Source organism: Neomonachus schauinslandi, chromosome 7 (genome assembly GCF_002201575.2).
Source record: "Neomonachus schauinslandi chromosome 7, ASM220157v2, whole genome shotgun sequence".
Classification (NCBI taxonomy): Eukaryota; Metazoa; Chordata; class Mammalia; order Carnivora; family Phocidae; genus Neomonachus; species Neomonachus schauinslandi.
In genome coordinates this window covers 67,148,231-67,175,898 of record NC_058409.1, presented here as the reverse complement: position 1 = coordinate 67,175,898, position 27,668 = coordinate 67,148,231, and positions in this window count along the sequence as shown.

The following is a 27,668-nucleotide window of genomic DNA, read 5'->3' as shown; positions in this document are numbered from 1 at the left end:
TTGTAAAGCTCTTAGAACAGTGCCTGGCAGATAGTAAGCATGATGTCGTGCATGTTCATTGTTGGGATCATTGTCGTTGTAAAGTGCTTCCTCTGTGTCAGTCACTTTTTAAAACATGCAACACATACATGTAATGGTAATAAATGATATGAAGAAAAACTAGGTAAGAGAAATAGAGAAAGACTAAAAACATTTTTTACAGGTGGATGGAAGAAGCCTCATGGTGACAGTGACATTTGAACAGATACCTGACAGAAGTGAGAGACTAGATCATGGGGACCATGGAGGGAAGGAGTGTCTGGGTGCAGGGAACTGCAGGCACAAAGGACAGAGGTAGGAGTGTGTATCATGCGTTCAAAGAACAGCAAGGAAGAAGCACCAGGGTGGCTCAGTCGGTTAAGCATCTGCCTTCAGCTCAGGTCAAGATCTCAGGGTCCTGGGATCGAGCCCCACATTGGGCTCCCTGCTCAGCAGGCAGTCTGCTTCCACCACCCCACTCCCCACACCCCCGCTTCATCCACCCTCCACCCTGCTCTTTCTCTCTCTCTCAAATAAATAAAATCTCAAAAAAAAAAAAAACTAGCAAAGAAGCCAACAAAAGGGAGAAAAAAAGAGTGTGATGAGAGATGAGGACAGAAAGAGCAAGGATCATATTGTCACCAGCAAGACCCTCTACACTCAGGTCTAACTATCAGTTTTATTTCTTAGAAACTAACTAATGAATTTCTGGAACAGGAAAAGAAACAAACTCCACCTGGCCTAGATAAATTAAGAGCTTGACCACCAGGGCGATGCTTGCGAAGCTGAGCTATAAAGTGCCCGACTATTACCTCAACTTCATTATAATGTTAAGATCCCTGCCCTGGGAGAGGCATGAGCTTCATTTACATAACATACAGTGTGTGCATAGGCAGGTTGTCTAGGTGCACCTGCGCAAACCTCTGCCCGCCTTTTACATGCAATGACAAAACTCTCCCTCTGAATATTTATCACAAACCCCAAATAAAAGGAACCCCTTTATCCCTGCTCAGGAAAGCACGGCTTTGGAAATTACTCCCCATGATCTCCTTATTTGCTGTAAATAAAGTTGCCTTTGTGTAACAGCTCCATCTGGTGTAGTCCATATCTGCGGCTAAAAAGCGAGCTCACATTAGCTTCGTCACAGTATCAGGAAGAGCCTCGTATGAGACCTGTTTTAATCAGAACTTGACTCTAAATCAAGTTACAAGCCTCGGAACAGACCCCCCAATAACTTGTACCCATCTTCCCGACCAGGTTTTAAATAACTGGGTGAGATAAAGCAAGACATTTTTATCTGTTTTTCCCTTTCTCCCTCTCTCATGAATCCCGAGCAGGGATAGAGCATTCTCTCAAAACACATGTAATGAATGAATAAAGGAAGAAATTCTGCTCTAAAGTAAAGACGGAAGCCAACACACCAGCTTTATTACCTATTGAGGCAGTTGTTAGATGCTGCTCTGGGTTCTTCAACCCAGTGGACCAGCTAATGTTGAACCCCCGGAGCAGGCAGAAAGAAGCAGTGATCAGTGCATCCATTGGCAGGGCCAAGGCAGCCTGAGGAAGACGGACATGATGGCAGAGCAGGACAGAGCGCCTGCGTTCTGTCGGCTGTCACTCCCAGGGAGCAAAGGGCCACACCTCGTATTCTGTCCCACACTTATCAACCAGAGAAGTCAATCCGTCTTCCCAGGAGCAGAGTATCTAGAGACAGAGAGAAGGTCGGAATGTATTTAGGAATTACTCCCTCCATACGGAAACCAAGAGGAGAAAAAGTCTATCCCACTAATGAATGAGACAGGCATACATTCCAGGATCTGGAGCGGGCTAGGACATTCTCTGATTTACATTTTTAAAGGATTCCTTTGATTTGCCCCTCCAGATCCGCTCTTTACCCTCCTCTGGCTCAGTGCTCCTAGTGAACAGGACTGGACAGAAAGGAGGGCATCAAAGAGCTCACATGGGGTGAAGTCTGGACATCCCCCTTTCTGGACTCTGGTAACTACTTCTCTGCTCTGAGACAGCACATCATTCCTTTTTGATTTCCCTCAAGCCTGTCCTTATCTTTGTAACTTGCTCCTTTATTAAACTCTTCAAATTACCTACTTTGTGTATGCCCTCTGTTTTCTGCCTTGGTTCTGTTATAGAAATACTGTTGCCCTGGCCGTTCTGGGCGAAAGGTCTTATGGGGTTACAGAGTTGGAGTGAGAGGAGGAGGCGGAAAGTTTAAAAGCAGACCAGGAAGGAGTCTGCTGTTTTCACAGGTAGATGGTGGTACTGTGCGCCCCGGTGCCGACGACAGAGGTAGTGAGAGATGGCTGGAGTCAGGATGCAATGTGACGGTAAAGCCAACAGGACTTGCTGATGCACTGGGTATGGGCTCTAAGAGAAAAAAGTGTCAGAAAAGACTCCTTATTTTACAACTGCGGAGCAGAATGGTCCTGTTTAGAGGCCTGACAGAGAGAGAACTGGCTGCAATGTTTTCAGAGGTGGGAGGATATGCTCCAAGAATTTGCAAGATTGCATTAGCAAGTTTTTTCCTATTGGTATTTTAATCTCAAAACTGTGATTGCTAGAGCCTGTCCTTGGCCTTCTGTGGCTTCTCCAAAGATCTCTAGCCCGTTGCAGATTTTTCTGCCATAGGGAATGAATTTTTACCCACTTTAATGAAAAAAGCAAACCTGTATATACACCATGCAGCCTTTTTAAGAAAAAGAGGGAAAGGAAATATTTTAAACCAAATTGCCAGTTGTTGTTGCAATTGCAAAACTCTTGATAACTGCTGTCCCACAGAATAAAACCCTAAGTTTCTGAGCACTGAATCTTCTCACTGGACCCACTGGTCATACAAACTTCTGACTACTAGTGCCTTCATATGCTGAGCAAACATGTATAGTGTACTCAGCAATATCTTAATAATACATAGGTGCACGTGCATGTTTATGTGTGCGTGTGATGAAACCGAAACCGAAAAGATAGGAACCAAATTGCTAGAACTGTAGGTAACTTCTTATTTTCTCTTTGTACTTGTCCACATTCAGAGTTTTCTAAAATAATCAAGTCTTAGTTTAAGAAACATTTTCTGTTTTGATATTGAATCTTTATACCGGGCTTTACCTGACCATCTGTCTAAACAGTTCACTCCACCCTACTTTCACACAAATGCATTCACACACTGCTTTACTCTTCTTCACAGCATATATCCCAGTCTGAAATGATATTAATGATATTATCTGCTTGTAGTTCAATTCCATCAAAAAATTTAAGCTGAGAAGGTCTTCGCGTACCTCGTTCACTCTTTCAGTACCCAGATCAGTGCATGGCACTTAGGGCAATGATCAATAAATGTTCGTTAATTCACAGACAGACACACACACGTTTATTTTAAAGGTATTTTGCAGCAGGGATTGTCATGATGATTCTAAAAAAAAAATCTACACCACTTGTAGGAGTATAAACTGATACAAATTTTTTGAGGAAAATTATAGCACATATTAAAAAAAAAGAAACCTAAGAAAAATCATGACCTCGATTCAGAAACTCTACTTGTAGGACTTAACAGGAGACTCAGACAAATATTTATTTACAAAAGTGTCTTTGGAGCATTTGCATAACAGTGAGAAAAATAAGGAAGCTTAAATGTATTATGAAAAAACCATAAAATAATAAATCATTATAGCAATTAAACTGGTGTAGAAAGAGGTACATCAACTATTATTAAATTTTGAAAATAGATAACAAAGTAACATGTTCAGAATTCCTTAGAGGTGGAAAAACTTGGGAACTCTAGAATATTAATTGTGGTTATTTCTGGGTTGGGAGACTGTAGATGTTGCAGAGTTTCTTCTGTGTGCTTATCTATACATTTTTAAACATCTATAATAAACTCATGAAATGTTTTATTTCATTTTTCAATAATGTTAAAAATCATAAGCAATCCAAAATGGATTTCCTAAGGACTCATAACTATAGCATAGCTCGAAGTGGAAAAAGTAAAATTTGCAAGTGAATTAGAATCACAAGTATTTCTGAATATTTCCTCCATTTGTTACCCATTTATCTCAAGTAGAACAACATTTCTCTGGGTTCAAAAGGGGACTTCAAGAGTTACCACCATCTGCCAACAGAAATTATTATTGTAAATAATAATTAGGTTGACAATGAAAACGCTGGGGGGTAAATACGAAGCCACAATTCTCCATTATTCTTGAGTGCAATCTACAGAGGATGGAAGAAAGTGGTGAGGTCCTCTTTCAAATTCAAATTGAATGAATAGTAATAAGCACCACTACCTGTCCTGGGCCCACTGAACTAAGTTCTGAGGAAACAGAATGTGTGATCACATCGCTCACCAGGAACTGTATGTACTGATGCAGCTGAGAGAATTCTCAATGGACAAGCTGTCTGGAGTGCGGGCGTAAGGTGGCATTAAAGGTGAAGAGTGGTGGTGTGGACGGTGTGGGTTACTTCCTTCATCTGAGCCGTGGGTTGCAAAAATGGGATCTGAAGGTTGATATCAGTCCCGCAGACATGTAAACACCTAGAGTGCTTAAGAATAAAAGTTTAAAATCTTACTTTGTTCTTTTTAGGCAAAACACTTTGCAGCTGGTCCAATTCACAATTTCATTCACGGGCTCCTGCAATTTTTGATCCGTGTATCTGAGCTATTCTTGGATCCCTACTTGAAAGGTGATCAGCATTTGTCAAACAAAAAAATCCAGAGAACACTGCTAGTTCATGAGCAATATACCGTTAAATTTTAATAATGGTAACTTCCCGCAATTCTCAGGAAATAGGCACTAGATAGGATTTCCTCCTAGGCCTCTTTCTTAAAGCTTTGTCCTGCCGCTGTATATCTGCCGGGGATGAAAACAAAGAAACAAAAAGTAGCAAGCCAGTGTTAAGGGAAAACGAGAAACAAAGCATAGTTAGGGTCTATGGTGCCAGGAGAGCAGGTGTAGATCAGTTTCTGCAGGACTTCAGCTGCCAGGATATCAAAATTTGACTTTATCCTGACGAAAATCAGAAGTCCTTGATGGAGAGATAGAATAAAAATTTAAAAGCAGCCTCTAAATTTCAGAAACGCAATCCACGGATAAGAGTCCATCGTAGAGTAATCTCCAGGCGTGGGCATGAGATCATGCCTGTCAAACCATTTGTCAGTCTCCTGATTAGTGATGGGTGACTTGGCACCCTGGCTGATGAGCTGGCAAGACAGGAGCTATCGTGTGTCATATCAGAGACCGCCACAGACACCCAGGGCAATATGATTTGTCACTTAAAGGAGGAGACAGCCTGAGAGCACCCCATCCTCCGGCTGCTGAGTCATCCTACTCCAGTAGTTATTTAAACAGAAGCCTCCAGCACACACGCGATCAACATCCACTCAGACAATGGCCAGACCTCCAGAAGTCATGTCTAGCTTGGACTGCCCACAAGTGCAATTTTCAAAAAACGGTTTCTGTCTTCTTCTCCCCATATTCTCACACTGGGGTTCTGACTTCTGGCTCTTTTCCTCAAAACTGGCCTATCCAGCCAGTCCTCCTATGAGACCTCGGCCCCAGAGGCCATCAACTCCTGTTGAAGTTTTCCCGTGGTCCTTCCGACTGGACTTTCTTGTATTTCTTTTATGTCAACAAACACTGGTTGAGCATCTGTTATGGGTTAGGGACTGTGCTCCAGGTAAGGGTTGGTTCAAAAACAAATAAGACACATTGCTTGCCTTTTAGGAGCTCCCAGTCCAGGGGAAGAGACAGTCAGGGAACCAGGAAACCAGGCACCCACCATATACAAAGTGATGGCTCTAAGGCAGGTGAGTACAAAATGATCTTTCGGACCTTAATTCTGGGGGTGGGGGGGGTACAACTCCTCTTCTCCAAAAGCCATCACCCTCTCCGTAGGGCTATGCGGGAGGAATTGAAGGGATGTGGACGGATGGATGTTTTAGAAGGGCGTTTCAAATCCACCAGTGTATTCGCATTTCCACCTGTCTACCAGCCTGTTTGACCCGGGCCCGGCGGCTGCTCTGTCTGGCTGTGAGTGCTGCCCACGGTTCTTCTTCCTGCCCATCCTCTAGGTGCTCTCTTCCACGTGTCAGATGAGGACTCCCTTCACATTTGGCTGCCATCTATCAGCCACAACTGTCCTGTCCAGAAGAGCTGGCTTTGGCTTAAAGCCTGCTTCCTGGCTCGGCATCTCTACCGCTCCATTAAGGATACCATTTGATATGACATATGCTGCAGGTGCTGTTGATGAAAGTGCTGAAGGAGCTGGATGGGACTGACGTCTTTGGGGAAGGGTAAGACTCAGCGTGCGCATGCAGCTGTTCTGTCCAAACGCTCTTCTGATCTCCCAATGGAAAGGTATTGTAAATAAAGAGAAAGGGCACTAGCTTATTTTAAACACCAAATATGAGCTAGGAGCTGTTCTTGGCACTAGGTAAAAGCTTTATTTAGTTCTCACAGTAATATTGTTCTTATGCTAGAGTCCCATTTTATAGATGAAGGAAATTATGGCTCAGAGAGGTTAAGAAACTTACCTAAGGTCACAGAGCTGTGCAATTTTTTGTTGAGCTTGAATCTGAACACAGTCTATGTGATTTTGAATGTTGTATTCTTCAAACCACTGGAATAGTTCACAGAAGCAGCTGCAGAATACTAACACGGCAACAATGTTTCCTTTTTTTTTTTTAAGATTTTATTTATTTATTTTATAGAGACAGAGAGTGTGGGTGCACACGAGCAGAGTAGAGGAAGCGGGAGAGAGAGAGAATCCCAAACAGACTCTGTGCAGAACGCGGAGTGCAGAGCCCAATGCAGGGCTTGATCTCACGAACCTGAGATCATGACCTGAGCCGGAACCGAGTGGGTTGCTTAACCAACGGCGCCACCCAGGAGCCCCCATGGCAGTAAGATTTTTGATTCCAGTCTGATTATCAGTCTTCCAAGAGTGATATAAATACAGGACATACAGCATGAGTTTCTGAATCTTTGTTTTGAGACATGCAGCCAAACAGAAGGAACTGGGGTAGAAGGAAGCAACAAAGATATAATAAAACCAAGTTTATCAGATGAAAGTATGGATAAAAATGTTTACATTCCCAGAACTATAAATATTGAAAAATTAAAGACACACTGAGAAAATATGTCTGTTTTTATGACTTGTTGATATCCAGGGGGTTTTTCCTTAAGCCTCCAAACAATTTACAGCATTGCCAGCAGCATTCAGTACATTCAGAACAGGATCATTTCACCCACAGCTGAACGAGGGCCATGCTTGGGACAGCACCAGGGGGGCCTTCCAGCAGACAGGCCAGGGAGGAAGCCAGGGTCAGTGAGGGAAGAGCAGAGCAGAGCCATTTAAAGCAACACGGTTTATATAAGTGTGATCTAATTGCTTCCACTGGAAATGGGTCAGATTCCAGTCGAGAGAACCAGGGGCCTTGATGACCCCAGTGAAATCAGATTGTGGCTTTTCTTTCAATCTCCTCGGAGAATATGGTCCTCTGGTGAAAGAATGATGCTTGGATTCATTTCCATCTGCTGTGTTTCCCAGTCTCTTCTTGCCTCCTCGTAGTTGATTTGCATTTTTTTTCTTTTCTGGTGAAACACGTTAAACTAAACAGGATATGTCATATGACAGACTGTGATAAATTTACTATTGGGAATAGGGAAAAAGTATGGGATAAAGAAATAGGTCTTTTTTGTCTCTCACGACCATGATTCAGTTCTGACTCAAAAGGAAGTGTGCCACCTACTGAATCACGGAAACCACTTCCTGTAGCTGTTTGGTTTATTCTGGAGGGGCATTCGGCCAAGTCCTGCCCTGCCCTGACCCCGACTGGCTCTTCAGAGCCAAAGCGTTCACAACTTGAGGTGGTTTGGCCTTGTACTCTGAGAACATTACATATTAAATTACAACTGTTTCTTTTCCTAGCAAAGAGTCTTTAGCAACATGAAAACGAACATGTGTTATTTGCAAACGGAGTGTCTCATTACTCAACCTGAACATCCATACTTTTTCATAAGGTATGTATCCCAGATGACCACTCTCAGGATCGGAATTCACGCTGCTTCTGTTTTCCCTGAGGGCAGTTTGGGCAGTCTGTAGGGTGGCATTAACCAGATGAGGTTTCAAGTGTACCCTTTCATTAGTGAAGCAATACTAGCCTTGTATTCATTCATGCAACGTATTTTTTGAGCACATGCTTACTGCCACGTCCTGTGCAAGGTGGGGGTAGAGGATACAGTGGCAAATGAGACATGGCTCCTGACCTCATGATGCTTATGATCCACACTGAATGGAAATTAGGTTCTCCTCTCCAGAAGCAAAGATTGTGCTTTGCACACAATTAAAAGGAACATCAACTAAAGGAAAACTTGTTTCCTCTTTGCCCACAGGATATTTCTGACACCAGATGCGTGGGTTTCTCCACACCAAGGAATTCTCCAATTCTCAGCAGCCACTGACTATCCTACAATTTAACTAAATTCTGACAGTAATTGGCCAGAATTAGCACATGACCTCAATTTAAGGGCTCAGTCCCACAAGATTGCACTTCAGACGTCAATCCTAAGACCCAGGTTGTCATCTGCACTTCTGATCAATGGGATGTAAATTGAGCTTTTCCACCATCTCTTCTTTGGGTTTGATAATTAGCCAGAAGGGCTCAAAGAATTCAGAAAAATACTTCATTGACATTTACCGGTTTATTATAAAAAGGCTAGAACTCTGGAACAGCCAGAGGGAAGAGATACTTAAGGTAAGGTGTGGGTGGAGGGGGGTGTGCAGCTCCCATCCCCATCCCTGGATGTGCCACCCTCCCAGCACCTGGATGTGTTCACTGATGTAGAAGCTCTTAGAACTCCATAACTTAGGGTTTTTATGGAGAATCCATTGACATGATTGATTAAGTCCTTGGCCATTGGTGATTAAGTCATTCTCCAGCCCCTCTCCTCCCTGGAGGTCAAAGGGTGGGACTGAAATCACCTGATTGGATCCTCTGGCAACCAGCCTCCACCTTCCAAGAGTCATCTCATTACCATAAACTCAAGTATGGTTGAAAGGGGCTTACTATGAATAACAAAAGATGCTCCTGTCCCCGGTATTACTCAAGGAATTCCAAGGGTTTTCTGTGCCAGAAACCTGGGAGGAAGACCAAAATATGTATTTATTATACCACCATCATGCAGCCGCAGCGTCTAGCATTGGGCCTTGCAGAAAGGAACCCCTCAATACTTGTTTGAGTAGATACGTGAAAGAAAGAACAAAAGACAAAGAAGAAAGGAAAGAAGGAAGGAGATAGGAAAAGGAGGGAGGAAAAGAAGTCACCTCACAATCATTTCTTACTGTATTTGCAAGGGAAGACAAAAATATCCAGCTATTTGTTTTCTTTCATTGTGTCAATTCCAAATGGACTAAAGGTTTGTGGCCCTAGGTGCAACTGGAGTCTCTACTGCTTCAGGATACATATGGGCTCTTCATCAGGGAAGTTCGAGAAACAAGGAGGCCCATTCTGATACCAGGTCAACATTAGAAGTCTTGAGAACCCTCCCTGAGAGTAAAAGCCTCTTTATTGTCCACCACAGAATAGGCCAGAATCCTTAATGATAGATGTTTTATTTCCCTGGTGGTCCATGCCCAAAAGATATGTCAAAGAATGGCTACAAATCTGTATAACACTGAGCAAGTAATTTACCCACCTCATAGAACAGTAGTGAGAATTCAATCAGACAAGGGGCACCTGGGTCTTGATGACGGCTCGGGTGTTGATCTCAGGGTCGTGAGTTCTAGCCCCACGTTGGACTCCACGATGGACGTGGAGCCTACTTAAAAGAAAAAAAAAACAACAACAGAATTCAATGAGACAATGTCTAGAATGGTCCTTGGCACACAGGAGGCTCCTTGTAAATAGAAACTTTCAGGACTAACTTCTCTTAATCTCATTACCATTACTACTTCGACTACTGTTACTTAGGTTATATCCCGTAATGCCAGCAGTGTTTCCAGGATCTGACCAGTGGCTTTATGTTTAATAATGGAATTCTACAGTTTGGTGTCACAGCCTCTCTAAACCCATGCTCTCCTTTTGACAATCTTAAACATTTTAAATTGACCTCCAGTTGAAACTCCCTGTCAAGAAGAGATTGTCTAGGGTTGCCTGGGTGGCTCAGTCGTTAAGCGTCTGCCTTCAGCTCAGGTCATGATCCTGGAGTCCTGGGATCGAGCCCCACATCGGGCTCCCTGCTCCGCAGGAAGCCTGCTTCTCCCTCTCCCACTCCCCCTGCTTGTGTTCCCTCTCTTGTTGTGTGTCTCTCTGTCAAATAAATAAATAAAATCTTAAAAAAAAAAAAAAAAGGAAGAGATTGTCTAGATTACTTATGTCTAATGTATGAGAGCAATTTTTCCCCAAATGTAAAATTATATAATGTAGACTGTTCTAAAAAAATCATATGTAAACCAAATATAACTAGTGTTATAAGATGAATAGAGGCATATTACAAATTTTAGGAGTTTATTTGGGCAACAATTATACCAAATTGGGCAGCGCCAGACCAGAAGTGGTCAGGAGTGCTCCACCAACAGGAGCTAAGAGAAAGACTTCTAGAAACGAGACAGAAGCAAAGCAAGAGAACTATTTGATTGTCTATAGCTTAAGTGCTTGCCTTATTTGGGGAAAGCCTAACTGACTGTGATTGGTTGTCCTTTGTTTCAATTTTTAACCTTGAGGAATTAGAGGCTTAGGTTTGGGTTTGCTTATGTAGGCTGCTAAGGCATTAGAACCACCTCAGTCTAATGGCCTCCATTCTTTAATTTGACACTAGGTTTTTTTGCCCCTGACCTAAGGGTATTCTCTAGACATTTGACTTACCAGAGGAAGAAGCAAAAAAAAGAAAAAGAGGAAGAGAAGTAGGAAGAGACACAAAGAAGGGAAAAATCCCCACCAGAAATACTGAAGAGAGATGGAGGTTTTATTGAAGTTTCCTTAAGTACTGCTGAGGTGTTTGTACGGTACCCCACACCACAAAGATAACCAATATGTCGTTCAAACCTTGACCAGTTTCCCTCAGAGTTCCCCTTCATATAGAAATCCAACATCTCCCTTCACAATAGCTTCTTCCTTACTCAGATGACACTTTTCTTCTCTGTTTCCTCCAAATTATCCCAGAGTCTGCTCCCTATTTAACCTCCTCTGAGCTTCCCTAGTTCCCTCCCCTATCATATCATTTGACTCAACAAAGAATGGGAAGGTAGACCCTAACTGAAGTTTTCAAAATCAAGGCATTATAAAAAGCTCTTTAGCCAAGAATCATGATAACAATTACAGCAAACAAATAAATTAGCTCACAAGTCTCAGAAGCCCAACGATATTTTAAACCCTCATCTCTACGTACAGTTATGTTCCCGTTTTTGGTCTGTTCATTGATACATCCCAAGTGGTTGTAACAGTACCTGGCAAAAATATTTATTGAATAAATAAATTAGCTTAAGAATTAACATTCCAAATAAAACAAAATGCCATTAGATTATCCTTTCTGCTTTTTCCTCTTAAATATTCTGTGTGAGACCAATAGTCACACATGCATCCATATGAAAGAATACAATTTTCTGTCATTAATTTTTTTATTATGTCACTTAAGGTCAAATGTCACAAAAAATTATATTGAACTCTTGACCAATCTATCTATTTTTTCCATTGGAATACTGGCCCAACTAAGAAATAACATCAAGGAAAAATTATTTGTTGGCAGAAAAATATCCTCTCCAAATTCTTGTGTTTTGTTTTGATTTTTCCTTAGTGACTAGAGGTCAGTTTCAATCCACTGAAGCACAGATTCCAAATTCTCAATCTGGTTTTCTTGAGTACTGACAGAATGCCAAGAATGAGGCAATGACACAAAATCACTACCAAGACACACACACACACACACACACACACACACACACACGAGTCTAGGGCATGTTCTGGTGACTTGCAAGCTTCTTCCCCTCTAAAATGTACCCTCAAATTCTTATGAATTTTTTTTTTTTTTAAATCTAATACACTGGTCAGGGTATTCCAGATCCTAAAAGATATAATAGAATCATCTACTGACCAAAGATTATGTGTCCTCTACTTATCCTTCCTTGTTTCCTTTTTTCTTTTTAAAGATTTATGTATTTGAGAGAGACAGAGGAAGATTTAGAGAGAGATCACGAGCATGGGCGAGGCAGAGGGAGAAGCAGGCTCCCCATTGAGCAGGGAGCCCGATGCGGGACTCGATGCCAAGACCCCCTGGGATAAAGTCCTGTGTCGGGCTCCCTGCTTGGTCAATGACTATAAATGTAATTATTGAAAAAGCAATAATTTTGTGTTAGCCTAGTAATAACAGAAACTACATGTTATTTGGCAGCCTTAAAGGAATCACATGTTTGATGTAGTACAGGGACAGTGCCCTAAAAGAAAGGGTGGCATGCTGGACAGCCAAGAGAACAAACATCCACTACAAGTAATACGAGCACCGGGTTTGGATGCAATCCATCTCTGTATGAGACTGGCTGCAATTCACTCCATCTGAGCCGTTTTTTCCAGCTATGACTAGAGATATCAACACCTATCTCCTTATTTCGTGAATCTCTTTACTAAAATTAATCGTAAGCTGTTGTTCTGTGATTCTATAAATCTCAGAATAATCTTTCCCTGTTAGAGCCAACTTCTCTATCATGGTCAGAGATACTCACCTGGTTATTTTGGCTTCTCTAATCCTGCTGGTGAAAACACCTCCAAGGGTGCTTTTGGTCAGGAGCTGACAATGGCATTTAAGGTCACTTGTCTTTTGATAAAGAAGGAGAATTTGAAAGGAGACCAATAATATATATATGTATTTTTTTTACTTGGATCTAGTAACTTCCCTGATAAGGATATTTAATTCATACTTGTTACATCCTAATTAATGCCAAGCCCTTTTTATGCATTATGTCATTTAATTCTCACAGGAATCCTTTGAGATAGGTTATCAGCTAGGGTGTTTGACTATAAGTTACAGGGGGAAAAAAATCTCCAACTGACTAAAACAATACAGGCACTTGTTGGCTCACCTAACTGGTAGTCTAGAGAGAGAGCAGCTTCAGGATTGGTTGATGAATCTAGGGGCTTCATTCTGTCACCAGGTTCCTAGATCCTACTGCTGTCCTTACATCCAGCCCTAGTTTCCTCCAAACACCAGTTTTCCTTTGTAGCATGGCCATCAGTAGAAAACCCGCTTCCTTACGGAGATCTAGCAAAGGTGAGAGAGTACTCCACCAACAATGAAAAAAGTGAAAAAATTGCCTTCTCCTTATGATCCACCTTTAGTCTGATGCTTATCTCTTAAATAGTAGCTATTGGGTGTAGAGTTGGGGGGAGGAGAAATACTATGGTATGATTAACTCATCTCGTGATCCAGAGGATTATGATTATCTGACTGATTTGGATGAATTATAATTTACTCCTGGTGCTGGGGCAATTCTCTGCACCACAATGACTACTACATAGTGAAAAAAGAATAGATCAAATTTGGGAGAGCCAACTATAATGTGCACTACAGGTAAATACTGCTAATTCCCAATTTACAGATGAGAAAACTGACACACAGGGGAAAAGGGTAAGTTGATTTGCTTACGATGATAATTGAACCTGGGCGGTTTATCTCCATTCTAATAGCAATTATCTCCTGCATGCATTTCTTTCTTTTTTTTTAAGATTTTATTTTATTTTTTATTTTAAGTAATCTCTACACCCAACCTGGGGCTCGAATTCACAGCCCTGAGATCAAGAGTTGTATGCTCCACCGACTGAGCCAGTCAGGTGCCCCTCCTGCATGCATTTCTTAAAGCTTATGATGTATACAAGGAATTCCAAGATAAAGAGAAGGTGTGTAAAGGAAAGACCACAGTACTAGGCGTCAAGAGATGAGGTTCCAGTCTTGTCTCTCCCACTTACTAGCTGTGTGACTTCTGTGAAAATGAGAATAATAAAACCTACTTACTGGAATAGTAGCAAATACTCAAATAGGAACCCTGCAGAAGAGGGGCATCATTTGGGAACTTGCTTGAAATGGAAATTCTTCACCTCACCCCAGACTCACTTAATCAGAAGTGGGGGGGGGGGGCGGGTAGCAATAAATACTTTAATAAGCATTCCAACTATTTCTGATGCTTGCTAAAATCTGAGAACGGCTGGCCTCACACATCGCCTGGTGCACAAACTTAGGTTTGTTCTTATGTCCTAAAGACAATGAGCACGTTGACTTCTATCTCCAAGAGCTCACAGCTAGGGAAACAAAAAGTTCCATATTAAATTCTTTAATACAGGACCATACTGAGTGATAAATGATCAAAAACAAGCTTAATGTGCTTTGAAAGCTTTTAAGGGGTTGAATTTATTTCTAACAAGGCGAATCTCAAAAGGCTTTATAGATAAAAAATAGAAAGGGGTAAAATAGCTATAAACTGTAAAGTAACACAGATAATCAAACTTCCAGAGGTTACTGCAAAGTTGTACCTAGAAAGTTAACTTAATATATATCAGTACAGGGGCACCTGGGTGCCTCAGTTGGTTAAGCATTGGACTCTTGATCTCAGCTCAGGTCTTGAACTCCCATGCGTTCAAGTCCCAAGTTAAAAAATAATAATAATTATATATGTGTGTGTATATACAAATTAACAGATTAGATACCTCATATTATATGTGAATAAAAACCCATCCAAAGTCAGAAGAGGAAAATTTTAGTCCTGATATTACATTTACCAGCTGTCCCTCAATGTCCTATTTCATAAAAAAAGAAGTTGATCTGGAACCCTGGTTCTTAATCAAGGGAAAATAAGGTGGGCCCAAGGCATGTGCAGACTTAAAGCTTCCACAGGGGAGTGTGGGCACAGCCTGGTTAAAAAGCACTGTACTAAATTATCTAATCTCTGACTGTAGATTATCAAATGTAAAGTTAAAGCATTAAGGAAGTATGTAAACATTTAAAATCTGTAAGCCAATCTCTGCTTTTTCTTTTTTCCTTTTTTCTTTTTCTTTGCTAACATCTCTGAAAGTGCTCTAGTACCTGAACACCCAATTAATCAAAGGGAAACATCTGTAATATGTAGCAACTAAAAATCACCTTCACTGTGTAGATCACAAAGTCCTTGGCAATGACTTCCATACCAGACTAGTGCGTATTGTTGTTCTCATTTTCCAGATGGATAAACAGAGGATAAAGGCCTTGTTCAGTGTTACACATTTCTGTCACCAACTGAGACACAATGGATGTCAGTCTTCTCATTCCTTCAATGATAAAGAGCTTTCAAGCTCTTACAGTCAACAAGAACTTCTGGAAAGATTACACTGGCTGAAAGGCATATACATGGATGACATCCACAAATAGGAGGAAATTAACTTGAAGCTGAGTGTCTAACTTCACTGACTCTCAGTGGTAGAGACAGAAGAATAATAAAGTTTTAGCAAAGAAGGGTCTGAAAAGAAAATAAATATAGCTAATTATCGAGTACTGTTTTTACATAGTAAAACAAGTGAAAATTACTCTTCTTTAGGTGGTAATTCCTATCTCTTAACTGAGTCATCCATTCATTCAATAAATACTTATTGATTGCCTTTTATGTGCCAAACCCTCATTTCTGTACTGGAAATGTAACAATGAGCAGAGCAGATAATAATAGTAATAACAATAATAGCTATTATAGCAGGGACCAATGTATTAATAAATAATAACTGTCTGTTGAATAAAATGTCAAAACTCAGTGTGCACTAGCATTCTCTTTGGGGCTGTATCCACTGACTATAACACAGCTAATCTACTTTGAAATTCTCCAGCTTTCAGGCTATCAAAAAAGCTGTTTTTGAACTTGCCTCTTATGGATGCATCCACCATGAGCATGGACTTACCACTCACTGGCCTGGGAAAGGCAACCAGAATTGAGAGCATTATGATTTCTTCACTGTGAGTTTTAAATTACTAGAACCAGCTCTTCTAACTCTACTTCTTGGTTTCCTACGACTCAAATAATGAAAGAGATCACAAAATACATGCCATCTTAGGGGCACCTTGGTGGCTTAGTCGGTTAAGCGTCTTCCATCATGATCTCAGGGTCCTGGGATTGAGCCCCACATCAGGCTCCCTGCTTGGTGGGGAGTCTGCTTCTCCCTCCCCCTCCGCCCCTCGCCCTGGCTTGTGCGCTGTCTCAAAATGAATAAATAAACAAATAAATAAACAAACAAATTCAAACTCTCAAATTACTTGGCTTTAAAAAAATGCCATCTTAATACTGTTTTAACACAAAACAAGTGTTCCTTTCAGTTTTGCTTGCAGTGGAATAAAACACAAGCATATTTGAGATTAATTTTCAGTGGTCAATTCATTGCATATATGATTTGTAAGAGTAAATGCTTTGGGGGGGGCTCTAAAAAACATCTCTTCATCTTTTTAAATGTCAGTGTACTCACAGTGATGGTGCTCTCAGTTGTTAGGAAATATTTTGAGACAAGTGGGAGGGGAATGTGGGGGGGGGAAGGGGTAGAGTGATGCAATAGTTCTGAGTGTCATGTGATTTCACAATTTGTTTTTCAATCTGTTTGGTTGGACTTCCAAAAAGAAAGACTCTCATATATCAACAAGCATATAAACTGAAGCTTAAAACACTAAAAACAAAACCACAGAGTTTCAAATATACAACATGTATATATTCCTATTATTTGATGGGATGCTCCTGAGAAACGTGAATTTTTCTCTGACAGATTTACTAACTTGCTTCATCTGAACACATGAACCATAAACAATACCTAATGAGAAAACTTTCTGTGTTCTCCAAGGTCAAAGTTGGAACAAGTGTAGGGAATTTAGTTTTCCTTACTCGACAGTATTCATCATTCTTGTACTCAGTATGCTCATGAAAAATGCAAGCCTCTTACAGTTAGCACAAAGACACAGCAAACTTTCAGGGATAAAATATAAACTGATGAAACTGGGAGGATGTAAAAATATAGCTATTAACCTCTTACAGTCTCAGATTTAAAGTTGAAATTCTATGCTCTTCATTGTGAAGAAAACGTCAGTCAATGTAATTGTAAACAAGAAAACCAATCCTTGTTTTCCCCTGTTCCACTAATTTGAGCACCTGTGAGAACTTTTGCTGTTACTTAGCCATTAACCTACTCAGGCCTTCCAAGTTTCTGTGTGTTTTTCCACTTTCTGTTGAGCGTTTCTGGTACAGTATAGATTGCTCAGCGATAATAGGTACATGAGGAGGAAAAAAAAAAATTCAAGTTCCAAAATGGGATTAAGAATAGCAGCAATAAAACATAACTGTCTGGAAAGGACAGCCTTGGAGGCAGGTGGGTCAAATAAAATACACACATGGTTTGGATATGGAAATGTTTCAAATTTGTCTCTATTAAGCATTTATTTGGTAAATAATAAGCCAGTTAACTTTTCTGTGATTCTTGATTTTTAAAAAAGGTTAAAAGCAAATGAAGACATGAGTTTGTTTGTTTACTTATTTATTTTTGTAATCTCTACACCCAACATGGGACTTATACCCATGAGCATGCTCATCCAACTGAGCCAGCCCAGTGCCCCGACATGAGTTTATTTTTTAAAGGAAATTTGACAATTAAATATAAAGTGGCATCAATAGATTATATGGCAATAAAATGTAAATTGTTTTGTTGCCAGATCCAGAAGCCTGAGACAATCTTCACTATCATAACTGTAGAGTGTCTCACTATGTATTCTTCCAATATTCTCAGATTTTTCTCACCTTTACTATACCACATTGTATTCATGGGTACCACAAACATGTTTATTTCATTCAAGTCCTAGCCAACTTTTCCATATAGATTAAGAATTATTCTCCTGTAGAGCTGTGGCCTTCTCATAGCATTTTAAGTCCTATGCATTTAACACTTCTGTGTAGAAAAAGAACACACCACACTAGAATTGTGATGATGATATGATGAATCACATGTCAGCAGCAAGTTATTATATAAAGTTCAAAGCTTGTTAGAGCAGAAATGGTACTAAAAATAAAATCCCCCCACCCAAAAAACTCTTCTAAGTCCCAGGGCCATCATTTTTAAATAAATCTTGCATGTATTTCTTCCATATCTTGCTAGTATAAGAGTATTAATATTTACAAAGTGCGCAATTCATTACCAGGTAGTAACTCAAGCAAAGGAAGAAATCTGGCTGGATCAGTGATTTGTCAGCAAGGCCTGAATCACGGGAGGTTGGTCTCTGGTGTATCCTCCCGGTCCAAAAAGTAGGAGGTGGTGGTCCACCGAGCCAGGAATTGCCTGGCAGGAGCAACACCCTGGCTGTTGCGCAGGGTAGGTTGCATTTTTTGGCTTTTGCTCCTGAACCAAAAGTTCAAGTGTGAAAACCAGGACTGAAGCCTCTTCTCGGCTGGAACCAGGACACCCCCAGTTCAGCCAGAAGTTAGTTTGAGGGTGTAGTGGCCCAGCATTCCAGGAGTGGCACACGGCAGCAGGAGGGGTGCCAGGGCTGGGCCCCAGCTGCAGAGCAGGGCTGGCCGCACATCCTTCACTTCATTAACATCCTGGATTCCTGGGCACCTGGGCAGATACGCTGTTGGGACAGAATCAAGATGTGACTTCCGTGCTGAGTCTATTATCTCCACGTGGATAGGCATGGATTTGAGAAGAGTCAGACTGTGGCCTGTGGATTGCAGACCTCCTTCTCCACAATGCACTGGATCCTTTCTCCTTTACACGTCGTTTCATCTTTCTTAAGAGTAAAGAGCTCACGTTTCTCCCTTGCTCCTTTTGCATAACCAAACGCTTCTCCAACAGTGGTTTCCAAAGCTGACTGCATCAGAAGGAAGAAGCACCTTCAGATGTGTGCTTCTGACAGAACCTGTCCCCTCAGAAGGCTAGCTTTGAGGTTTACCTCCATGCAAATCACATTTTTTAAATTACAGTGTAGACAATACTTAAGGGAAAAAAAAAAAACCAGGACAGGACAGAGTTGCATAAATTGAAGGAAGAAGTCCACCTCATCACCCTCTGCTAACCCAACTCTCTGAAGGTAATTTCTGTTAACAATTCGATGTGCTTTGGTGGAGCTTTCTCTAAACACATGCCAACATATATGTATGTAAGTGTTTCCAAGAGTTTGTGCTTTTTTGGTTTTGTTTTGTTTTTACAAAAATGGTCTCTCGATATTCTCTTTATTCATTAAAAATGTGTGTGCACATGGCAGTTGGAGGGGGTGTAAATGAAACGTGCCTTTCTCTTCTCCCTCCCAGCCTCACTCAATGAGCTGACTCTGTGTGATCTCATGACGGGAGAGAGCTTTCTGGTGTGGCATCCAGGACCTGGGCCATGCTGCAGAGGCGTGGACCACTGACACACACAACATCTGTCTGGTGTTCAGATAGAAGTCATGCGGCCAACACTCAGGTACTTGTGTTTCGGAACCTAACACAGTCCAGGATCAGACTGATTTTAACCAGCTAGGAGGAAATATGTGAATGAGTTTGTGATACATGATTTAGCTGAAAATGTCAGTGATTTGAATGCAACGAAACTGGCACGAAACTTGCCAGTGGCTAAAATTTTGTGGTTCACTTCTGCACTGCTTTTAGCACAAAAAACAATTATGATATATGTGCAAAATGGCAGCCTGACCAGTTGTACTCGCGCGCGCGCGCGCGCACACACACACACACACACACACAAGATACAGTGCTTTTCACACATCTTAATTGCTTCTCTGTTAAGGAAGGTGTAACTGCAAATCCTCAAAGTGTAGTATCCCCTTACGTGATAGTTCCGTTTCATTACCAGGTAATATATATAATGAATACTGTTGAGAAGTGACTAAGACCTATTTATAGGGAAAGTTAAGGTTAAGACACCACTTTCATGGAAGACAATTACAAAGACTTACAGTTCATACTCCTATATCTCTGTACAGAAATGAGTTACTATTTTAAGATAATGACCGATGTTTTTCTTTCTTGCATTTCTCGTTTGCCCATATCAACCTGTCGGTTAGAGGAAGGAAATGCCTCTGAGTAGGAAGGCTACAGACTAAAGAAGTAAACTGAAGTACTCAATAACTTTTCAGAAGGCTAAGGTAGGTAGAATTGTCTTGAAAGCCAATATTACAAGAGAAGAAAGCCTGTTTTAAATTTCTTAAGACTTAGAGCCTGAAGGAACCAGAGGATCAGAAAGTTTCTATTTTAAGCCACAGAGTGGGTAAAATGGCTAGTGTTTCTCCAGCTTGAAGAAGGGAGAGATTCAAAGGGAGACCTGGTCAGGGCATACGTGCTGTCCCTGAGTGAGGGTAAGAGAAACCTCATAAAACTTAGCAAGACTGGAGGTGGAGACTGTGGGGAGTTCTGCCTCTATTCTCAGAGGATAGCCTGAGGAGACTCTAAGCCTTTCAGAGGTTGCATCCAGTACAGCAGACCAGGGAGGAGCTGGGTGCATGGACCCGAGGGGAGCCTCCCCCCACCATGGAGGGAAGGAGGGTTCCCACTGTTCTGATCTCACAGTTCTCAAGAGGAGCACTGGGGTAGCTGAGAATAGCCAGGGGGTGCAAAGGAGCCTGGGGTAGGACGAGGAGGATAAAGAATGTTTGAGCATGACATCTACAGATTATGAACTGTGGGCATCAGCAGCAGGGGCCAGCAGATTGGGTTCTACTTCGAGGCCAACAAGGATAGAGGATGACAGAAGACCAAGTGTACTATTCCCACCTGATGTCAGGGTGATACATAGGCCCCACTCTCCTCCTCCTTTGGTTAGCTCATCGCTAAAAGAGAGGAGGAGGGGAGAAGACAAAGAGCAATCCTGTGTTAAGTGAGAATTACTAAAAAATAAAATGAGTTTTGAATTAGCAAAGTGCAGTTTTTCATGGGCAGTGGAAACAGGGCTCTTGAGATAGGCTAAGATCAGAGATAGAGAAACAAAGCTACATATGTGCATATCTGAGTCTGTGTCTGGAATTTTCATGCCCACTATCTATACACAAGGGCATATAGGCACGACTAAACAAGTATTTGTGTCTGTCTTTTTTTATAGTAGACCTGGTCTTGAATCTCGTATTATCCACTTAGTAGCTGGATGACTTTGAACAAATTTCTTGATCCAAGATTTTGCTTCAGGAAACTAGGAATAATAGTGTCTTATAGGTTTGTTTTAAGGATTAAATGAGATACAAAGGTTACCCTAAGACCTGGCATATGGTAAGCCCTTAATAAATGTTATTTACCATGACCATGATAACAATAATAATTATTATGCATGTGCTCATTTTGACTATAAATCTGAACTTCTGCTTGGCAAGATTTAATTACCTGTTGTATATACAAAGCATAGCACATCCAGCTACTGATACTATAAATGCTTAGAGGCTAAGGGGACATTCATGTACAGGTCTTTAATGGCAGTATTTAAGGTTAACCCCCTTTTATAGGTTTATTTCTGTTTATTTAATTTTGACTTTGTTCTCAGGGAAGGATGTATGTCTCTAGATTTGAGGAAATCTGAAATAAATTCTTTATGAGCCGAGATAGAAGTCTAAACCCCCCACCCCTCTCCCCCCTCACTCAGGGGGAAGTACGGTGGCCCAAAGGTTCAACATCTGTGAGGTGGTAGCAGTATCTTCAGCACCATCTCTGGGGCTTCCCTCTGTTCTGAGAGATTTCACTAGACAAAGCAGCCAAGATGCGTCACCACACCTCTGGCCTAAGCATCCCTACACCTCTTATTCATGGGCGAGTGGGCAACCCTAATTCTACCCAGTAAAGCTATCAAAGTGCAAAGCCCACAGAAAACCCTGTCCCTGGTAATAAAGCAACACATGTAATAAAAGAGCACAGCCATATAGGGGCTAGCAGCCCATGCTGTATTTGGCAGAAGAGGCATAATAAAGTCTTTGCTTGTTTTTTGGGTGGCCTCAAATAAAGCATCTAATCTCTTGACTCAGTCAACTTATCTTTAAGAGGGGGATGATGATACTGTGCCAGTTTGCCTCAAAGGGGTATTATCTAAAGCTAAAGATTGCACTGTTGCAGAACCAAGTACTATGCGAATGCTGTGATTATCAGTAACCAGCACTGCTTTTATTCATAAGGTGAATCCGTTTGTTTACTGTCACCATGATCTGCATTAATACAAACAGTGGATAACAGCATTTTCACTGTGGGCCTCTAGATTTTCAGACAGACCTATCATTCATTCACTTTGGTCTCTGAGTTTTTGTCCTAGATCCTGAAACAAACCTTTTCCCTTAGAGAGGAGGTTCTATCCTACCAAGTGTGTAGTTTAGAGGCACAGGCCTGGCCAGGTAAAAGCAGGCAAATACAAGTTGGCCAGACGTCAGCTGAATTTTGGGGCCTCCCCCCACCCACAGATGTTTTACTTCATCTAATTTTATTGTGGAAGAGTCATATGTATATCAACATTTGGCAAACACTTCATTAGCAGAACTGTGGTTTCTTCTTATTATTAATAAGAATAAATGTCCCTGGGCATATGCACACATTATCAAAGTATCCAGAAGTTCCTGTATTCTTCGGAGCTCAACTAGAAATGTTGAGGACTCATTCTCCAGTCACACTTAGAAAAACACGCGTTTTGTACGCTTGTGGAATAAACACATACAAAGTTGCAAACTGTCACTTCTAACTCTAAAGGCAACTCACTGACATTTGAAGAGACAGGAGAGATTGTTTTTTGCCTATTCCTCAAGTTTTCTCGGGGTCCATGGAATTGCCGAGGAGACTTCAAAGCAAGCCCTCGTCTACTGGGATGAGGGCCAGCTTCTGGCTCTGGTCTGGCTGTGGAAAATCCCAGAGTAGATCTAGGAATATCCTGGTTTGGGGAGGGTGTTGAGATCATCACCATCATCATCCTTTTGTGTAGATCCTGCCCTTCATTATCGTTCTTCTCTCACTGAGGACTCTCGGGACGGCCTTCATCATGTTAATGCTGGCCTCACCGAATTCAGACGTGGGAGATAAGAAGGCTGAGTGGGGTCCACGAGCGGCCTCAGAGCGCACCCAGCAATATCATTTCATGGGGCGTATTCAAGGGACAGAGCATAGTCAAGGATAGTCAAAGTAAGCCCTAGAATTCCTCTCCTGACTTTGTGTCCTAAAGTACATTGCAAACTCCTTCAAGTGGGGGTCCATGGCTATTCCTTTATGTATTTTGTGGGCTATGCCTTTAGAGATTCTCCTTGCCTGAAGAAAAGCGGGTTGGCTCTGGGATGATTCAAATCACAATATGAATTAGGGCAGGGTGTCATGTTAATTTTTTGGAACTAGAAATGAAGTGAACTGTGTCATTTTTCCACATTGTCAGTCTGATTAAGAAGGAATATACTTTATATTCTTCTACTTTTCTCAGTAAACTGCCTACAAAGACTGGTTCGTATAGTCTAACAACTGCCACCTCTCATACCCAGGTGTATTTCCACAATTATGTTACTGGAATCTTTATCAGGTACTTGCCCTCCACCGCTTTTTTTTTTTTTTGCCATTTGATTGTGAAACTAATTGTGGTCTCCTAAACTGTAGGTTATTGGTCTTAAATATTAACAGAGTTCAGGACACTCTATCCCAAAATAGGACACCGAGGCATCTTGAATTTCAGAAACAGCACAGATAGGAAGGACTCTCTGACCTTCCCCTAAGGCAGGTCATAAAACCCTTATGTGAGGGATGACCTCCTCATCCCCAGAGGAAAGATGCATCCTTATCTCCAAGATGCTGAGAGGAATTCGAATAAACAGGTCTTGCTGTTTCCCCCAATTCACCACACAAAGCTCATACCCCTTTTTGTCCTATCCCATTTTCCCATGACCTTCCACCCTTTGTCAAACCTAATCTAAAACCACCCAAGTCTAACATCTTCAGGTCTTCATTTCCTTACGAAGGCTCCCAAGTCACATGAAACTTACAATAAATAAATGAGTATGATTTTCTCTTCATCACTCTTTTGTTACAGGGACCCCAGTCAAGAATTTCGAAGTGTAGAAGAAAGAGCTATTTTTCCTCCTTACATCAACAAAGTGGTAAGCAGGTAACAAGCTGTCAACAGTAGCCAAGAATGGGGTAATTTCTAGAGAACAGTAGTCACTCTGGGTTAAGTATTAATTGTCAAGGAGAAGAAGAGTTCGTAGCAGAGAGAGGAGCGGTCCTACTCTCAGAAGTAACCTCTCCCATCTCAGAAGTCTCCCAGCAGTTGCTATTATGCATCAGAATTGGCCCCATGGTGTTTTTTGTTTCTCCTAGGTACGCAAGACCGATATATGTGGAGGTTTTAGAGCACTGTAGCTAGAAAGTTTTTAATAACCACTGAGTAATAAATAAGCTTTAATGAAGCCTTGTATGGGGCACCTGAGGGGCTCGGCCGTTAAGCGTCTGCCTTCGGCTCAGGTCATGATCCCGGGGTCCTGGGATCGAGCCCCGCATCGGGCTCCCTGCTCAGCGGGAAGCCTGCTTCTCCCTCTCCCGCTCCCGCTGCTTGTGTTCCCTCTCTTGCTGTGTCTCTCTCTGTCAAATACATAAATAAAATCTTAAAAAAAAAAAAAATGAAGCCTTGTATCATCACATTACTGAACACAATGGCAAAGGTTTTCATGCTCTTGTTAGGTTTAATCTTTCTGTATTCAACTTCTAAAGATGCCTATTTTTTTTAACAGGAAAATTTTTCAAGGTCTGTTACTCTGTGGATTATCACAGATCTCTAAATCAAAGAACTATCTATTAGGAAATGTTCTCTCTCTCCCCACATTCATGGGTAATCTCGCGCTAATTGTTGGCATGGTAAAATAAGGAAGCCATCTGTGGTGTATATGTTGTTGCTGTTGTTGTTTTAGAGATAAGTTGACATACAGTGTTATATTAGTTTCAGGTGTACAGCATAATGATTCTACATTTGTTGGTACCTGCCTTTTCACTGACTTCTGCTTAGAACTGATGAAGCACAGAGGTACTTTGCAAAACCTTTCTAAACAAGAAGATAAACTCATTTCCTTTATTCAGCAAACACAACTGACTATATTCATTACTGAATTCTTTCCAGTACCAGTATACTCGTTGAAATATGCCAGAACAACCCCATCCTGAATATTCTTTGATAAAAAAGGCACTTACAGCATATCATAAGGAAAAGAGAGCTGGTGTTGGAATCTAGACCTACCTCTACCAATTCCTAGACATCAAGTTCTAGGTAAAATACCTAACTTTTCTCATTCAAGTCCTCTGTACAAATGAAGGGTATAGAAATGTAGCAGAATAGCGATGTGATTAAGATCTCAGGCTTTGCAATAGAACAGGCCTACATTCCAATCCAATTCTATTCTGCCGCTTGTTAGTTGAGTACCCTTGGGCAAGTTACTTAAACTTCTTATATCTTAGTTTCCTTATCTATGAAAAGAGGAATAACACTACCTCATCTCATGAAGTTGTTGTTAGAAAAATTAAATAAAAGGGTATCAACAGTGCTTACTTAGTTCAGTATCTGGTTCTTAACAATATTCAGTAACTCTGGTTTTAAAAAGAAATCCTACAAGAACTTTTGGGATCATGAGGCATAAACCTCTTCATTTTTACATGAGAAATGGAGACCCAGACATTAAGGATCTTGTCCAAGGTCACTGAACCCACATGCTTGTGATGCATATTCCCAAAGCTTTTATGAGTTCTGTGATCTGGTCAGAGTACTATCTCTTTGTGACCTAATCTCCTATTTACTATATATATGGACTATTAAACTAGGTGATCAAGTTACTGTCCGTGTAAAAACGCGAGTAATTACACTGCTGTTTGTCGAGGCCCTTCTATGTTCAGGGCATGCTGCCAGATAGTGTGAGTGTTACAATGGGCATATGAGAATCTGTCTCTGGTCTCAAAAGGGTTTACAGCTGAGTTGGAGAGACATTTATGAGAAATGTAAACTATTGGGATAGCCACATGACATGGCCAAGGTTGAAGTGTTCTAAGAATTAGACATGGGCTATGAATGTATGTTACAAGGTCCTACAGAAAGTGAGCTCCATTTGACCTGGCTGTCGGTGGTGGCTTCACAGAGAAAATGGGACTTTTCCTGTGCATTAAGATTAAACTGGATTAGAATACACAGAGAGGAGAGGGAAGGACATTATATGTTCCTTGCAATAGCCTGTATAAAAGTACAGAGGTAGAAAAGAGCACCATTAAGTGTGGGACATTCAACGAAAAGCACTCACTCAATCATTTCTTATATTGACCTTAGTCCTCTCAGCATGTTCTATTTTCACAAGTGGCAGTGGGTGTTTTCACAAGTGTGTGTGTGTGTATGTACATATGTTCACACATGAGTTTGAACTCCTGACTTTAAATATTGGCCAGGAAAGCACTGAGTGCTTACGACTCCCCAAAGTTCAAGACCCAGAAAAGTAGAGGTCATCTTTGAGCTCACTGGCTCTTGACTCTCACTCTAATCTAGCAGCTCATTCTGGCTCTTCTACCACCAGCATACTTCTCAGATTCCTCCCCTTCTCTTTCTTTCCACTGCTAGTTACCCATCCCAAGATCAGCCTACATTACCCATTGTTATACCTATGCTACAGGCAACCCCATTCCATTCCTGTCCCCTGCGAGGCATTCCCCACGCAGCAATCTTCTAGCAATGCAAATCTTATCGTGGAACCCCTGCTGAAGACCTTTCAATGACTGCCAATTTTACTAAGCATATAATCCAAACTGTTTGTTACGGCCTTCAAGGCTCTGCAGGATGTGGCTTCCTTACCTCTCAGACTTCACGTCATGTTACCCATCCCCTCCCTCGCTTGCTGTTCTTTGAACCAACCAAGGTGCTTCCCAACTCAAGGTCTCTGTGCTTGCTGTGCCCTCTGCTTGAAACATTACTCCCCCGGCTTTGTGCAACCTGCTTACCTTTCAAACTTCAGCTTAAATGTTACCTACTCGAGAGAGGCTTTCTTTGATCTAACTATGTAAACAAATGCCCTCTGCTATTCTCTAAGATTGCACCTTATGAATTTTCCTTTCTAGCACTTACCAGTTTCTTTAGAATTGTTGATTCTTAGTGAAATTTGTTCGTTGCTTAACTTTTTAAACATTTGTTTTCCCTACCAGAACATAACCTTTATGATCAGGCCTTGTCTGCCTGGTTCATTTTTCAGTTTCCAGAATCTAGTACTGAAAATTTCAGAGATTAGTGAATGGATTTATAAAAGGAAATAAATGGAAAGCCATTATAGCAAATAAGTCTCATAGAAGGCAGCTGCTTTAGTGATGGCATTCACCCTCGATTCTGTAAATAGGAGACTGCAGGTGTTTACAAAGCAGTTGCTGTATTTGGGGGGTAATTCTTTTTTTTTTTTTTATTGTTATGTTAATCCCCATACATTACATCATTAGTTTTAGATGTAGTGTTCCAGGATTCATTGTTTGTGCATAACACCCAGTGCTCCATGTAGAATGTGCCCTCCTCAATACCCATCAGCAGGCTAACCCATCCTCCCACCCCCCTCCCCTCTAGAACCCTCAGTTTGTTTTTCAGAGTCCATCGTCTCTCATGGTTCGTCTACCCCTCCGATTTCCCCCCTTCATTCTTCTTGGGGGGTAATTCTAAAAGAAATATTTCATTA